This window comes from Equus przewalskii, chromosome 21 (assembly GCF_037783145.1).
Source record: "Equus przewalskii isolate Varuska chromosome 21, EquPr2, whole genome shotgun sequence".
Taxonomy (NCBI): Eukaryota; Metazoa; Chordata; class Mammalia; order Perissodactyla; family Equidae; genus Equus; species Equus przewalskii.
The window spans coordinates 37,606,994-37,623,698 of record NC_091851.1 but is presented as its reverse complement, the minus strand read 5'-3'; the positions used below and the strand labels follow the sequence as shown (position 1 = coordinate 37,623,698).

General features: G+C 53.4%; 1 protein-coding gene across 1 annotated transcript in view; it reads left to right on the top strand.

Moving 5' to 3' along the window:
• KCNB1 (potassium voltage-gated channel subfamily B member 1) overlaps positions 1-16,705 on the top strand; it is a 104,074-nt gene that overhangs the window by 2,434 nt on the left and 84,935 nt on the right. The gene's annotated exons all lie outside the window — the stretch shown is intronic.

Sequence of the window (16,705 nt, the reverse complement as noted above, 5' to 3'; positions counted from 1 at the left end):
TCCCAGACCCAGGCTGGAGGGGTCGCCCTGCAATTTTGTTACTTATCCCTATATTTATAACCCCACTTTGCCCCAAGAAAGGAAAGAGAGCAGCTTACAGACATGCTTGGAGGACATCGAGATATAGGCAGTTGTAAGAAAGAAAAGTAAGAAAAATGAGGCAGAGGGGCTCTGGAGGGGTGGGCGTGGGTGTGCGTGACGCCTGCAGCTGGCCCTGGGTGCTTGTGGGCGAACAGTCACCCCTGGTTTGTTCTTTCTTTCTTTATTTGGTGAGTTTATTCCAAGAAGGGTTTGATGCAGCTTGTAGAGATGCTTTGGCTGTGAGAAGAGGATGTAAATTTCAAAATAGGGGAGAAAAATGAGACAATGTGAAAAATAAGGCAGGAGAAGGAGGCAGGAATGAGTTCGATCCCACCGGGTGAGCCAGGGAGTCCTGTGTGCTGCCGGGTAAAGGCACAGGCTGGAAGGGACTGAGAGACCTGGGTGGGGGCCAGGCCAGGACTGGAGGTCGTCGGTTGAGCCACTTCTCTGTAAGGGGCCGGGATTCAGGGATGCCTCGGAGCCATGGGGGCCTGACTTGATGTGGCCAACATGCTGGGTGTCGGGAGTAAATGCCAACACAGTGTGTTCAGCGATGTAAAAGATGTGATGTGCGGCCCTAGGGGAGCCTGGAAAAGAAAGGTGTTGATGTCAAAATCTAGGAAGACCGATTTGGGAAAGACATGTTCTCTCTCTGAGACGGGGGCCAAAAATGGAGGGGGGGGGGCAGGTAAATGTGTCTGTGATGGAAGAAAGGGGGAGGAGGAGGTCTGCGTACCGCCACGATGCGTCAGCTAGGGCTGCCTTGTGTCCAGCCTGGCCTCTCATTGTGGGATGCCCCTGGCTCAGCTGGCCCTCACTGAAGGCCCACCTGCAGGGCCGGGTCTGAAGGGCCCTTTCCCCAGGAGAGGCCTCTGAGAGTGGATGCAGGAGGGGGTGCTGGCGCCAGGGTGGAGGGAAACCCGTTGGTTTTCTCTCTTCCCTGTGGACCCTGAAGAGGACCTAGAGGTCGCTCGGCCTGGTTTCCTCTTCTGAGGCTGCGGGCTGCCTCTGGCCGTAATCCTGCCCCAGGTTCATGTCTACGGAGCCTCCCTCTTACAGAGTCACTCGCCCTTAACCGGCTTAGGATCAACAGACTTATTTTGCTATTTCCAGGCCTGACATGAGTTCCTCCCCTCCACACCCCAGTTGGGCCCAGACACGACTCTCCCTCCTCCCCGCTGTGTCCCTAAAACACGAGTGAGGGGCAGGGGAGGGGAGGGTGGCCCTTCCGAAGAAGCAGGCTGGCACTGGCAGCAAGGCAGGGGGGCCCAGGCTTGCAAAAAGTGGTGTTTGGAAATAAACAGCCTCATTTCTCCCTCGGGTTAATCCGCTTGCAGGGACAAGCTTCGTGACCTCTCTGTGATCCCAGGCTCAGGCTGCCAGCTCACATTCCTGGCAGATGGACGGTCTAGGATATTCTGCAGCCAGAGCTGACATGGGGAGACAGGCAGGCAGGCTCATTTGCCCTGAGGAGAGACATTCTGACTGCCATTGACCAAGTATCTACTGTGTACAAAGTGTAACAACACAATTAGTCCTCATGTCAACTCTGTATTATTATCCCACCTTTCACTAATAGGGAAACTCAGAGCGGTTAAGTGATCTGCCTAAGATCACACAGCAGGCAAACAGAAGTAGCCAGAAATTCAAGCCCAAGTGTGATTTTGAAGACCCTATTCTTTCTGTATGATTAAGTGCCACAGTCTCCCTGCTTCTGCTTTTTCCCCTGCAATCCATTCCCCACACAGCAGCCAGAGTGAGCTTTTCAAAATGTAAATTGGATCACATTTTTCATCTGCTTAAAATCCTCCAGAGGTTTCCCATCGCGCTCAGAATAAAATCCAAACCCTTCACACGGCATGCCAGACCCCACTGAACCCGGCCTCCGTGACCTCTCTGAGCTCATCTCTTCTGCTCTCCTCTGGTTCACCTGGCTCCAGCTCCACCGACCTCCTTGCTATTCTTGAAACAGGTCAGGCTGTAAGCCACTGCAGGACCTTTGCACTTGCTGTTTCTGCTGCCTGGAATGCTCGTCCTCAGTTTGTCCCATGGCCGGCCGCTCCTCCTCATTCCTCATTTGAGCAGGCCCCTGCCCAGATGTCCCCTCCCCAGAGAGACTTTCCCCGACCCTGTCTAAAACAGCTGCTCTCCCCTCCTCTCCATCGCATTGCACGGTCTGTCCCACATAGGTTGTAAGTGCCATCTGAAATTATATTTGCTTCCCTGTGTGTCTCTGTCTCTCCCCCACAAAAATACAAGCGTCATAAGTTGTGTTCTCTGCTCTGTTCCCAGCACCCACCGTGGTGCAGGCCTGGAGGAGCGCTGACTGATTATGTGTGGAATGAACGCATGGAGCGAGCCATCAGTCAGCTGCTGTGTCTCAGGGCCTGGGGATCTGTCACTCCTTCCTCACTGCCCACCTGCAACCCAGGTCCCTGTGTCCCTCCTTCAATGGTCTGCACTTCACCCACGCTCCATCCCCCAGCCTGGACGCTTTGCTCATCACAACAGCGAGGCCTGTGGAAATTTCTCAGAGACCATAGGATGAGACAGTCAAACGGAGGATCATTTCTGGTTGGCCATGAGATATGGAAATGGCCATCGCTCATGTATATAAGAGCCAGGACAGACCCGGTTCCAGGCCCGCTTCCACCACCTCCCCAGTTTCTGGCCTTAGGCACATTCTTCACCTCCCCAGGCCCCAGCCTCTCACCTGTAAAATGTAGGTAAGAGGCCATCACACAGTCGGGTTTGTCGAACTTCAGCGTGGTGCCTAGCACATAGTAGGTGGGGCTTATTGTTATAAATAATAAAGAGCAGAGTCCTTCCCCTGTGGCTGGGTGGGCTGAGTCGTGGCAGACCCTTTCCTTCTGACAACAGAACCGGGAGGCTGAGCTGACGCTGTTAATAATTGATGGGATGTTCTGGCAACATGAAGACAAGCCAAAGCGCAGGCCCCAGCCTTCGCCATCAGTGGAGTTAAAATCAGAATCCATTAGGCAAAAGGCTGTGGGATTGGCTCTTGTGTGGAAGCTGGAGTCAGCCCCATCCGTGGGACAGGGCTGCTGACCGGGCCACCGCTGGGTTTCCGCTTTCTCAGAAAATCTACAGGCTTTTCTCAGTGGGAGAGAGGGGGAACTAAATTGCCGTCTGGGAGAGTCTGTGCACAGGGTTAAGGCCCTAAGATAATTTCCTAATGTCCAGAGTGGCTTTTGTTTATTGTGCCGGGCACTGATTAGCGACACTTTATAAGCACTGTCTCGTTGAGATCCCCTCAGTAGTCTGCCAGTTTGGGCTGCAAGTAATAGAATAGAAAACTCAAAGTGGCTTCTGTCAGGAAGAAGTTGCATCATTTCACATAACAGGAAGTTCCAAGGTAGCTGGTTTCGGGTTATGGCTCCATCACGCCGTCAGGATTCTAGATTCTAGGTTCTACATTCTTTCCGGAGGAATCTTTCTGTTCCTTCAATTCCTGCAGGTGGCTTGGTCCTCATGCTTGATGCCTCATGTCACAAGATGGCTACCCAGTTCCAGCCTTCAAATGTAGACACATGATGGCCAACCAGTGAAGAGGGGCATTTCCTCCTATGAGCAATTTTTTTTTAAAGATTGGCACCTGAGCTAACAACGGTTGCCAATCTGCTTTTTTTTTTTCCTTCTTCTTCTTCTCCCCAAAGCCCCCCCCGAGTACATAGTTGTGTATTCTAGTTGTGAGCGCCTCTGGTTGTGCTATGTGGGATGCCGCCTCAGCATGGCTTGATGAGCAGTACCATGTCCTTGCCCAGGATCCGAACTGGTGAAACCCTGGGCTGCCGAAGTGGAGCGTGCGAACTCTACCACTCGGCCACGGCCGGCCCCGTATGAGCAATTCTTTTCCCAGAGAGCCAAGCCTTTCCCAGGAGCCCAACGGACAGATTTCTTTCTAAATCCCGTTGGCTGGGATCAGGTCACATGCTCGCGCTCCAGCCGCAGGGGAGCCTGGGAAAGCAAGTGTCAGCGTTTTCAGCTGCGGGGGCAGGGGGTGGGGGGATAGCTTTAATGAGCCGTATGAATACTCTTTTACAAAGAGGAAGTGGGGGCTCTGAGGTGAGGTCACATGCTGCAGCTCACACAGCTAAGTGTTAGGTAACTGTTTGTCGAGGGTTGAAAACCACAGAACCACGGGTTCTGGACGCGGGTTGGTCTGCTTCCCAAGCCTGTGTTTGTTAATCCTGGGATCTCCGGCAGATTGCTCAAGCTCCTTGAGCTTCAGGGAGCTCGTCTGCCAGTGGTGATAACAGCGGTGTCCACCTCTCAGGGCTGTTTTTGATGATTCGATGAGATTTCAGATGTGAATGTAATTTGCAAATAGAAATACTTTATAAATGTACGTTACTATTATTATTATTAAAATATTCAAAAGTGGGAGGAGTCTTTACTTAGGGACATTGGTCAGTAGTTTGCCCACCACAGATTTGATTAAGAATCAGCTCGGGAGCCCGAGAGATGTGGTTCATTTCTCAGCTCCATCGCTCACCAGGAACACGGCCTTGGGCAAGTTGCTCTCCTTCTCTGAGACTCAGTTTCCTCATCTAGGAAATGGGGGATGTAATGGAGGCCACCTCCCGGGGCCGTCAGGACATAATCTGCATAAAAGAGCCTAACTCAGTGCCCGGCAGGCGGTAAGCATCCAGTAGGTGACAACGGAGACTATTCGTGTCGTCACTGAATTGCTCTGTTCTAGCTACACCCCTGCTTGGCAACGTCTGTTGCGTGGTGTTGACTGTAGGATCGCTGCCCGCCCCCTTGGGGTTTCACGCCTCCAGTGTGGCGATGCGTCTACTTCCTTGGCCTGAGCCAGGGGGATTCATGTATTATCACCAAGAAACACGAGGGAAACCAACTCAGAGTCTGTGGGGCCACTTCCGTGCTGCGAGTCATCCGGCTGAGGCTCCTGCTGAGGCTCCTGCTGGTCCCAGCTCGGTCATCCAGGATGCTTGTATTTATTCCCAGGAGACAATACGCCAGAGTTTCAGAATCTCAGCTGTGGGGCCACACAGACCTGGGCTGGAATCCCAGCCCGGACATTTCCAAGCTGTGGGCTTTGGGCAAATCACTTCACCTCCCATAGTTCCCATTTCCTAATCTGTAAAGGCAGATGACAACACAGGCCACCTCCCAGGGTTGCCGGGAGGAGTAAGTATGATGGTGCGTGTGAAGTGTTGAAGCCGCGCTTCGTGAATCCAGCAACCCCGTTGGATACAGGGAAACACGGGGAATGCTTCAACGACTTGACTAGGTCACTCGAGCTGGTGGAAGATCAGGGACAACTTCCAGGCTTTTCTGCCCTCACCGTTGCCCTCATGGAGGCTTAGGGAGCTTTCCATTCATCCAGGATGCGTGACCAGGAGGGGTTTGAAAGTCTGTAATAGGCTGGAGAACGTGGAAATGCTTAGGAAGGAAACGTGCTCACCGAGTGAGCAGTTTGGGGAAAGCTTCATTAACGGAAAGGGACACGCATGCCTTAAGCACCAGCTCCATCCCGACCTCGTCAGGTGCTTCCTATCCTGGTGAGCATCGTGGATGGTGGCTCTGCCTTTAGAGCTGGTCGCCCAAGTTCAGAGTTTGGCTCCTCTGCTCGCTGACCACGTGATTTTGGATAAACTACTGTGCCTTCCTGTGCCTCGGGTCCTTCGCTCATGAAATTGGGGCATAGCAGTGCCTGCCGCGTTGAGACGCCACCAGGGTTAAATGAGTTGACGCAGGCAAAGCGCTTCACATAGAGTTTGTCACGTCGAAAGCCCTCAATAACCGTTAGGGTTTTTTCGTTTTTAATTGTCATTGTCTCATTTCATCCTTCTGACAATCCTGCCAGATAAATAGCTCCTTTTCAAAATATTCTTCTTCTTATAAAACGGTACCTGCCTGTTGTAAGGCGAGGCTACGTAACTCACTTGATGTCTCACAAGCAGTTGGGGCAGAACAGCGACCCGACCCTGATAGAGGAGATGCGGCCAGTGTCCCACCGTACCCTCTCAGATCTTCCCACTTCAGGGCAGCTAGCTCAGCTCCCAGCGGCCAGCACCTGTGCTTTGCCTAGAAGCTTCCTCTGGCCAGTGGGGCCTAGTAAAGACAGGGAGCTAATGCCCCACCCAGGGCAGCTCACTCTGCCAACTGATGGGAAAGGCGTAGAGACACTGCAGCTCCCTTGCCCTAGATGGGGATGTAACTCGGAGGTGCATGGTCTACACTGGCCCCGGAGTTCCTTGCAGAACTAAGCCCCAGGTGTCTCCAGTGGCTCCTTGCTTGATGACACACCCTGCCTGGCCTCTTTTCCGCATCTCACGGCCCCTCCCCCGACTAGTGGTTTCTGGGATTACCTCCCGCGTAAGCCACTTGTACTCCCGTCCCGGCCTTCAGATCTGATTCTGGGGAAACCAACGAATGACCTCGGGGACCTCATGTAGTCAGAGCGTCCTGGTGTTGTGTTATGCACCAGGAAAGCATCACACATTCAACCCCATACTGGGGACCGTCTTCAAAGAAGAAACTCCAGGGCTGGCTGGGCTCACTCAGCCTCATCGTCTCCATCTCCTGGAGGAAATAAAAACAATAGCGGTGGGAGGACTCCCTGACTGCAGGCCCGTGGTCCGGCCTCCGTGCTGTGTGCATGACCTTCAGGAAGTGAGAAGCGAGCTCCAGGATGCCACCAGCTCTCCCTTTCACCTTGGGGGAAGCTGAAGTGCTGTGAGGTGAGCGATGTGTTCAGCATCTCCACCTGACCTGGGAGTGCTCATACCTCCCGGTCCATAATGACCTTGCCCCCAAAGGCTACTGGATGGGACTACTGGAGACGCAGGGTCAGCCTTGGGCATTATTTTGATAGCTGAGGCCCTTCCTTCTCCCTGAGGTGGGCTAGTCTTGATTTGGGCGCCTCTGGTAGAGGTGGGCCTGACCAGGTGAGACCAGGGACAGGAGGAACACCCCAGCCCCCAAATTGGAGGCACGTAGGGTGGGAGCCAGAACTCACATGTTAATATAGAGGGCACCAATTCTCCTTAAAATGTTTTCCTGGTGACCATGTGGGACATCTTCCTGCAGACCTGGGTTCAAATCCCACCTCCAGTGCTTCCTGGCTGTAGGAACTCAGAGGGCGCCTCACCTCTGTGAGGCTGGAAAGGGCGCGTAATAAAAGGGCGTCCTTCACAGAGCGTGGTGTCAACCCTGGCTGCACGTTTGGGCCTCCTGAGATCTGAAGGGCACCCAGGCCCGGGCCCCACAGTGGAAATGCAGCCCCTGGGTGACGTTTTTTATTTGCGGTAAAATACACTTAACATAAAACTTATCATCTTAGTCGTTTTTAAGTGCATAGTTTAGTAGTGGTAATATATTTACATTGCTGTACAACTAATCTCCAGAACTTTCTCATCTTGCAAAACTGAAACTCTATGCCTATTAAACAATAACTCCCCATTCCCCTCCCCCCAGCCCCTGGCAGCCGCCTTCTGCTTTCTGTCTCTCTGAATTGGGCCACTCGAGGTGCAGTATTTGTCTTTTTGTGACTGAAATAAGTCACAAAATATCATCAAGCGTAATATTAGCATGATATCATCAAGGTTCACCTGTGTGGCAGCGTGTGTCAGAATTTCCCTCTCCTTAAGGCTGAAGAGTATTCCATTGTGTGTCTACACCCCATCTTGTTTATCCGTTCAACTGTCGCTGGACCCTTGGGCTGCCTCGACCTTTTGTGACTAATCCTGCTAGGAACATGGGTGTCTTTTTGAGACCCTGCTTTCTGTTCTGTGGGGTATATATCCAGCACCGGAGTTGCTGAATCATGTGGTGTTTCTATTTTTAATTTTTTGAGGAACTGCCATAGTGTTTTCCGTAGTGGCTGCGCCGTTCTACATTCCATCAGCAGCGCGCAAGGGCTCCAACTTTTCCACGTCCTCACCAACACTCGTTGTTTTCTGGTTTGTTTTTTTTAATAGTAGCCATCCTAATGGGGGTGAAGTGGTGTCTCACTGTGGTTTTGATTTGCATTTCCCTAGTGATCAGTGATGTTGAGCATCTTTTCATGCGCTTGTTGACCATTTGTATATCTTTTTTGGAGCAATATACAGTCAAGCAATATGCCCACTTTCTAATCAGGTTGTTTGTTTTTTATTGTTGAGTTTTGGAGTTCTTTATATATTTTGGATATTAACCCCTTATCAGATATATGATTTGCAAATATTTTCTCCCATTCCATAGGTGGCCTTTTCACTCTGTTGATTGTGTCTTTTGAGGCAGAGGTTTTTAATTTCGATGAAGTCCAATTTGTCTATTTTTTCTTCTGTTGCCTGTGCTTTTGGTGTCATATCCAAGAAATCATTGACAAATCCAGTGTCATGATGCTTTTCCCTATGTTTTCTTCTAAGAGTTTTATACTTTTAGGTCTTATTTTTAGGTCTCTGGTCCATTTTGAGTTAATTTTGTATGTGGTGTGAGGTAAGGGACCAACTTCATTCTTCTGCATGGGGACATCCAGTTTTCACAGCACCGTCTACTGCCCTGATGACTGACTCACAGGGAGGGCCCAGAAGCCCATCACGGAGGAGGGCCCGGGGGTGATGGGGGTCAGAAGCCCTAACAGGCATGGAGCTCTGTGCACAGTGCTGGGGACACGGGGAGGCGCCGTCTGGGTCAACTGCTATTAGGGTTGTTGGCTGGGATAACAGACAGTCCCCGACACACCCAGCGTGGCTCCACCCTTCCCCTTCCACTCAGGAAGCCTTTGTGGACTGCAAGTGAGAGAGACTGAGACACGAGTGTGAGTGACACGTGTCCAGAATGTGACCACTGCTCACCACCCTACTGCTGCCTCCCTGGCCCAGGCCCCATCCCTTCCCACCTGGGCCAGTGCAAGTGGCCCATCGGCCCTCGTGATCTGTCCTCCATGTGCAGCCAGGAGGAGCCTCTGTAAGTCAGATCAGCTCACTCCCTGCTCAGAATCCTGCCATGGCTCCCGTCTCACTCAGAGAAAAAGCCGAAGTCCTCACCCACGCCCACAGGGCTCATGATCTGGCATCTTTCCTCTCTCTCCCAACACCCTTCCAACCTCCTTCCCTACCACCCTCCCCCTCTGTCACTCTGATCCACCCACAGTGGCCTCCTTGCTGTTCCTCAGACACACCAGGCACTCTCCCACCTCAGGGCCTTTGCACGTGCTGTTCTTCTGAGTGGTACAGTCTTCCTGCAGACAACCACAAGACTCACTGCCCACATTGTTCAGATCTCAGCTGAGATGTCACCTTCTCAGCGGGGTAGTCCCTGACCCCCCCAACAGAAAGTAGCACTGATGTCCCAGCAGGGGAGAGAGTGAGACCATCCACAAAACACACACAGACACTGACTGCAGCAAGGCCACTGTGCAAAAGATCGTGCGACAGGTGGAGAGGATGGACACTAGCTGGATATTCGATGTCATTGAGGGATTAATGCTACCTTTTAGGTGTGATCATGCTATTGTGATTATGTTTAAAAATCTTTATCTTTTAGATATACACACTGAGGTATTTATGGACGAAATGACAAGATCGAACACACATGTAATGTTAGGTTGGCGGGGGGTGCCGTGAAGAAGGCCGGCAGGGAAGGGGGACGGAGTGCTCAGGTGAGGGGTTAACCAGGGTGCTGGGGAAGGGCCTCACCTGGAAGGTGCCCATCAGGCAGAGACCTGCAGGAGGGAAAAAGGGGAGCATGGGGACTGCTGGGGGAAGAGTGTTCCTAGTGGAGAAAACAGCATGTGCTAAGGCCCTGTGGCAGAAGCATGTCTCAGGCAGACAAGGAACAGCTAGGTGGCCAGTATGGCCAGAGCAGAGTGCGCCAGTGGGGGAGTTAGGGAGAGGAGATCAGAGAGGTGACCTTGTCTGTCACGGTTGGACTTCGGCCTCTCCTCTGAGCCCCTGAGCCTCAGCGCTGGCCTCCCTACCTCCAGGTTTCCTCCTCCAGTCCCTCCTCTGCAGGAAGCCAGAGCATCTTTCTAGAGTGTAATCTGTTCGTGTAAATCATCTCCTTCCAAAACCCCTTGCCCGGTTCCCACTGCCCCCAGAGTAAGTCCCAACTCCTCTGCTGGACCTTCGAGACCCTGGCCGACCGCTCCACCTTCCTCTGCTCCCGTCTCCTCTCCACGGTCCCTCTGCTCCCCCTACACCGCCTTTCTGCATTCCCCACGCACTCTGTCCCTCCCTAGTCCTGCTCCACCCCTTTGCCCAAGCGCCCTTCTTCCTCTTGTCTGCCTGCAGCCTCTCTCCCCCGCCTTCAAGGCCCAGCTTCTCCCTCCCTCCGCCATCCACACCTCCCGTCAGACAGCCCTGACTGCTCCTTCCTCTGTGCTCCGGAAACCTGACGTTCACACCTTCCTCGCACGAAACACTGAGGAGACTAGCACAGAGACTAGCTTGTGGGTTGTTCTGTGGGTGCCAGGCCCGGCCCGCGGAGACATGGAAATGCTTGAGAGAGCAGGCTCTGCAGCGCGACTGCCCGTGTTCAAATCCCAGCTCAGTCACTTTTGAGCTGTGTGCCCTTAGGGGAATGACAACGTCTCTGATCAATTTCCTGATCCATAAAATTTGAGGACCAAGGTTGTTGTGTCCATTCTGTATGAAGCAGTCAGAGCAGTGCCTGGGACGCAGCAAGTGTTCAGAACCAGTTAACTATTACTATTATTGCAGTTAAATGTTAGTAAACGCTTGTTGAATGAATGAATGAGCAAACCTGCATGATCCTGTGACGACTGATCGGAGGGGTCTCCCTTACAAGGCAGGGGTCTCCCCAGTAGACCCCCATCTCCTCCCACCTTCCTTGTCTCCCCCTGCCCGCTACCACCCCACCCTTCCTGGGCCAGGAAGAAGTGACCTCCTGGCTTCCACTCACAGCACGGAGACAGGATTAAACAGACCTAGAGGCGTTCCCCAGGCCCTGAGGGCTCCGTCTGTGCCCTGCGGGAGGCTGGTCTCCGCGGAACTGCCCACTGTGGCCCGCCTGGGGACACCGTCTTGGAGAGAATGACAGAGAATGACGTTACGTTTGCCAGTTCCACCCCAGCGCGCACATCCGCCAGGTAATGGACCTGGAACCAGACGGCTTCTAAAAATAGACCACCCTATCTCCCTAATTGCTACCGAGGGCCCATCCCTGAGTGTTCCCAAGGCCTGTGTGGTGCTTGGGGCCCTTGACTTCGGCCCCCCTGCCTCTCAGGGTCCTTGTAGACTCGACCGTACAAAGAGGCGGGCCCAGGATGGCCCTGCCAGGGCCGTGTGAGAAGAGAAAGGAAGGGCGGGCTGAGACTGAGCCAGCCTTCCACTGGCTTTTTGTGTCTGGAACTCCCACTGTCTGAATGGACCGATTTTCTTTCATCTCCTGTGCCGTGGGTATGTCCACACGTACTTTATTGTTCCTTGAAATACTGATGGCAGTTTGATTCAGTCGTTCCTCCCTGTTCCTGAGACGATCCTTTTGGTTTCAAAGTCAGCCTCCTTTCTAGGCTTCTCTGGTCCTTATACCTTTATGTGGGTGTACGTGCATGTTTTGAGGTCCTGCTTCAATGCCACCAGTTGCTTGTGTGACAAACATTCATTGTATCTTACTATGTCTCGGGAACCATGCTGGGTGCTTGAGAAGCACTCCTGTATCCATTAGTTAGGATTCTTTTGGTTGCAGGTGACAGAAATGCAACTCAAATGGACTTAAGCAAAAAATGTCATGGAAAAGTCCTGGGTTAGGTAAGGCTTCAGGCAGGGCTGGATCCAGGGCCTTAAATATGTCATCAAGACGTGGTCTCCAATCTCTCTAAGCTCTCTTCTGGTCTTGTGGGCTTCTCAGCAGGCTGCACCAACATGGCTGGACAGAAAGCCTCCAGCAACTCCAGGCTTCCATCCTGAGGAAAAAGCAGGTCTGTTTCCCCATAGTTCCAGCAAAATCCCAGGGCTGATTTTCATTGGCCCATCTCTGAGCAAATCATGTAGCTGGGTCTGGGTCACATGTTGATGGCTGGAGCTGGGATGAGACTGAGAATGGGGAAGAGGTGGTTCCCCAAAGAAAAACTGAAGTGCTGTTACCAAGAGAGGGGAGAATAAATGTAAACTGGCAAAAAGAGTCCACAGCCATCGTGGAGCTTGTAGCCTCCTGGAGGGAGATGGGCATTAACCAAACAAAAAGTTAAATGAGAGAATAATCACGTAGTGTAATACATGTGCTGTGAAGGAAAGAAAGCGGTTGTTTGGATAGAGAATAAGCGGGCACGGCCTCTGAGCCTCTGAGCCCACGTGGCCCTTCCTGGGAACTTGGACCTGACTTTTCTGCTCCCCGAGCTGCAGAAGGGACCTTTCTGCTACCAGATCTCTGTTTCTACGTCCCCTGCGCCATTTAACGTGCTCCGGCTTGTATTCTCTTTTCCTCTGGACTTCTCTCCCCGACCAAAGCAGGATGTTCTCGAAGTCCAGGCCTGTAGCTTATGCATTTCCGTGTTCCAAAGCAGGGTGGGCGGCCCGTTTTTTAAATAAAGTTTTCCTGGAACACCGCCACATTCGTTTACCTGCTATCTAAGGCTGCTTTTGGTGACAGCAGCATTTACCGGAAAAGTTTGCCCACGTGTGTTCTAAAGTCACCTGAGGGCCTGATCCAGAGGAGGGGCTCTGTCAGAGGGGGTTTGCTGGAGGGTGGGAGGGAGGGAGGGATGGCACAAGCTAGCTGTGTGACCTTGAGCAAATCGCTTAACCTCTCTGGGCCTCTGACTCCATATCTTGCAATGCCAGCTGATGCTTTGCATTCATCAGATCTCAGCTCATATGTCACCTCTTCAGAAAGGACCCCCCTTGACCTTGAACGACCAGTTTAGACCTGGTGGCACTTACGCTGTTTCCGTGGTAAGACGTCTCTCTGGTTTATTTGAGGTTAGGCCCGCGGGGGCAGGTATCCGTCCCTTCCTGTTCACTGGTGTTTTCCCTCCTCTCATATGCCATCGCCCTGGAAAGAACTCTGCCACATGTGAGCTATGAGACCCTGGACAGAGAGACCCTTCATCTCCCTGGGCCTCAGTTTCCTCAGCTGGAGAATGGGCGTGGTAACTTTGCCAAGCAGGAAAGACAGGTGCACCCCTGTGCCAGGGAGGCCAGCATCGCGGGCCGAGCACAGGGTCTGTGATCATGCTGGGGGTCTTCCTTCTCCCTTCCTTTTCTCAAGAGGGAGAGAGGAAAGCGAGTCTGCCCCAAACCTTGCCTTAGTCCAGCCTCTGATGACACCTTGCCCGCTGGCACTCTTCATGCAGTGACCATGCCAAGGAGTGGCTGGAGGGGAGGGGGCCTAGACACTCCCCAGACCCTCTCGCCTGGCTCTGTCACACCCCACATCCTTTCACAGAAAGCTCTATGCAAATGCAACCCAAGGCAAGTCCCCTGGTCCCCCTCCCCCTCCCTCCAGGGTGCTGCCCCCAGGCCCCCCACCCCTGTGTAAAAATGTTAGACCCTTGCCGGCCTCATGACTGGGAGAATAAGCCAATCCACAGAGGTGGTTTTCCAGACAGATTAGGAGAAGACAAATGGATGTGTGTGTGGGGGTGGGGGATGCTGGGTGCCCCTAATTACTGAGGGATCCACTGGCAGGGCCAGCTACAGAATTTGTGGGGATGCAGTGCAAAGTGAAAATGCAGCCCCTTGGTTCAAAAATTCATGAGAATTTCAAGATGGTGACAGTGGAGCATTAAGCCAAGCTTGGGGCCCTTCTAGTCACAGAGCTGCGTGCGACTGTGCGGGTTGCAGCCTCCAAAGCCGGCCCTGCCCACGGGGAGAATGACGTAGAAGGCCTTAGGGATGGGGAGCAGAAGGCCCTCAGTCCCAGATAATTTGTCAAGGGACAAGTGCCTCCTGAAGCTGCCTGCCTGGGGACACGGAGGCCAGAGCAGGGACCTCCGACTCAGACGGTCACGGGGGCCGAGGAGGTATGTTAACAAGTGGAGCAGGTGGCCGGGAGGACTGCAGTAGGGCGAGCTCAACGGGAAGCTGGGTAACACTCGGCCCCGGTGTCAAGGAGGCTTCAGGGAGTGGCGGGGACTGCGGTGCCCCAGAGCAGATGATCCTGAATGAGGAGGCAGCTGCTAGTCAGCTCCAGGCTGGGTTCCGGGCCCAGCCAGAAATTTTCATTTTCATGCGAGATATCCCAATTTTCAACGTTGGCAAATAATTTTAAAAAATTAAAAACAGTCGAGTGGGCCAAACAGAACACGTCTGGGGGCCACTTGCAGCCTCTGGGGCTCCCCTTTTTGACTCTTGCATCACGGAACGTTCAGGTGACTAGAAATGGGAGGGGGCATCATTTTTTGCCTCTGAGGCCCCCCAGCCTGGAAGAGGGGGAGGCGGTGGGGGTACAGCTTGCTTCACAGACGCAACAGTTCCCTCTCCCCTCTCCTTACGCCTGGCATCAAGCACAGCCAGGGGTGGCAAGTGTTTGCTGAATGAATGCCTGTCCCACCCAGCTGGGAGTTGGCTCTAAAACCCTAGACAGCTCGTCCCTGGGGGACGCAGCACAAGTCAGAGAAATTCATGGGTGAACCCTAACTAAACTTATCAGCTCATAGGATCCAGTGTCCCCACACCCAACCTCCAAGGACCCCGGAAGAAAAGCTGCTGTGGTGGTTAGAAAAAGCGCGGCATATTGAGTGAGCACACTGGCCTGGCTCTGAGCCTCAGCTTCCTCATCTGAATAAATTCCCCAGGGTGGTCCAGAGGACTGAGTGAGATAAAGCGTGTAAAGTGCTCAGCAAAGTGGCGGACGTGCAACCACCGCAAGCCCGTGTTATGTGTATTGTTGTTTTCCTCCTCCTCGCCCTCGTCCTCTGAGCACTGGGCTTATTTCTAGGGCCCGGTGGCCTGCGGAAGAGTTTATTGTGTAGAATCGGACTTTACTTCCTGGCGGAGGAATGTCGGCTCTGCAAATTCGGGCTGGAAAGCTTGGGCATTCAGAAATTTTCGGTGGAGATTGGGGGCCGGGGGTTGGGATTTTGCATTCGAGGTTGGAATTCTGCCGCTCGAGACAACTGTTGCCGAGTCCAGTGTTGGAGCACCGCCGTTCAAGGTCACCGCTGTGGAATTCAAGGTCGGAAGGCTGCAACTAGCAGGCAGAATCCTCAAATCTGTAATTGGACCCAAGGAGCACACGGCCGGAGCGTCTCTACGCGGGGTCGAAACTCTAGCGGGCAAGGATGGAATGCTGACGTCCCAGGCTGGAACTCGTGTCCAGAGTCGGAATTCTGAGGGTCAAGGTGAGGACACGTCCGTGGCTCGTGACCGGAATTCTGGCAAGCACATCCGGAACGCTGGCGTTTGGAGTGGGAACTCTTGTTCCCAACTCGTTCTTCTGTGGGTCTCGTCCCTTTTGTGTGTCACTAATGCAGCCTCGTCACCCTCCTGGCAGCAGTTCCTGAAGAAACGCAAACCACAGAAGGTCCCCAAGCCTCCAGTCAGCCAGCGGGGTTCTGTCACTTGTGCCTCTTTCTCTTACTGTTTCTGATGCCGTCCACTCAGGCGGTGCCGGTAGAAGTGACTTGATCCTCAGGGAGGCCAAAAGCCCCTTGAGCCTGTAGTCAACTCTGCTTAAATCCACTCCTTCTTGCTGGCTGACCTGGAGTGGGCGGGGGGGGGGGCGGGGGGGCGGGGGGGGGGTGGGAAGCAGCCCTGTCACCACCCCCCACACGCCCGGGGGCACTTGCTTGATCTCAGGGCCCTATTGTCCAGAGGAAGGCGTCAGTCAAGGGGCAGAGGGGAGCGCCAGGGGCTTGTGGCTCCCTGGCCCGGGAGATGCACAGCTGGCAACAGACAGGTGAGGAAGCGGAACAGTGTGCTGGTCGCTGTGGTCACCACAAAGGCTCTGTCGGTGCCAGCTGGACGGGGAGCGTCATTGATCGTGGGGTGGAGAGGCGCTCGGAAATCGTCTTAAACTCTGCTTTCCATGGTGCGCATAACGGCACTCAGCGGAAGGGGGTTGGCGGGCACGATTCGCTGGGTCACGGCCCCTGGGAAATGGTACCAGCACACCCTCGCACGACCTTGACCCCCCCCTCCTCTCCCTTTAGTTTTTCACCGCCCTGTTCACCACCTCGTGTGTTGCATGCGCCTCTGGCTTTGTCTGTCTCATCCCACTACATTAGAAGCTCCATCAGAGAGGGGCTTGGTCAGCTTTTCCTTCTCTCTTCCCAGTGCAAAAACTGTGTCTGGCATATAGCAGCTCCTAAGTAAATAGTTGTTGAATGAATGAATGAATATCGCACCTTCAGATACGGTCTTAGAGAGTTTTCCAGGCTCTCGAATCATTCCGTGCGGAGCCCACCTCCAATCTCACCCACTCCATCTGCACAGTGTTTGGGTGGGGGTCAGGGATGTGCCAGTAGGGAGGACCTGTAACCCTGCCATGGCTTCTCATTGCTTTCAAGATAACTTCCCAAATCCTTATCTGGCCACTCAGGGCCTGTAAGGACTACCACCCGCTGTCACATGGCACATACATCATATGGCTCCCTATCTCCTTTCTCAGATCCTCAGGACAACATTCTGGGTCTCACCTCGGGGCCTTTGCACATGCTGTGCTGACAAGAACAATCTTCTAGCCTCTA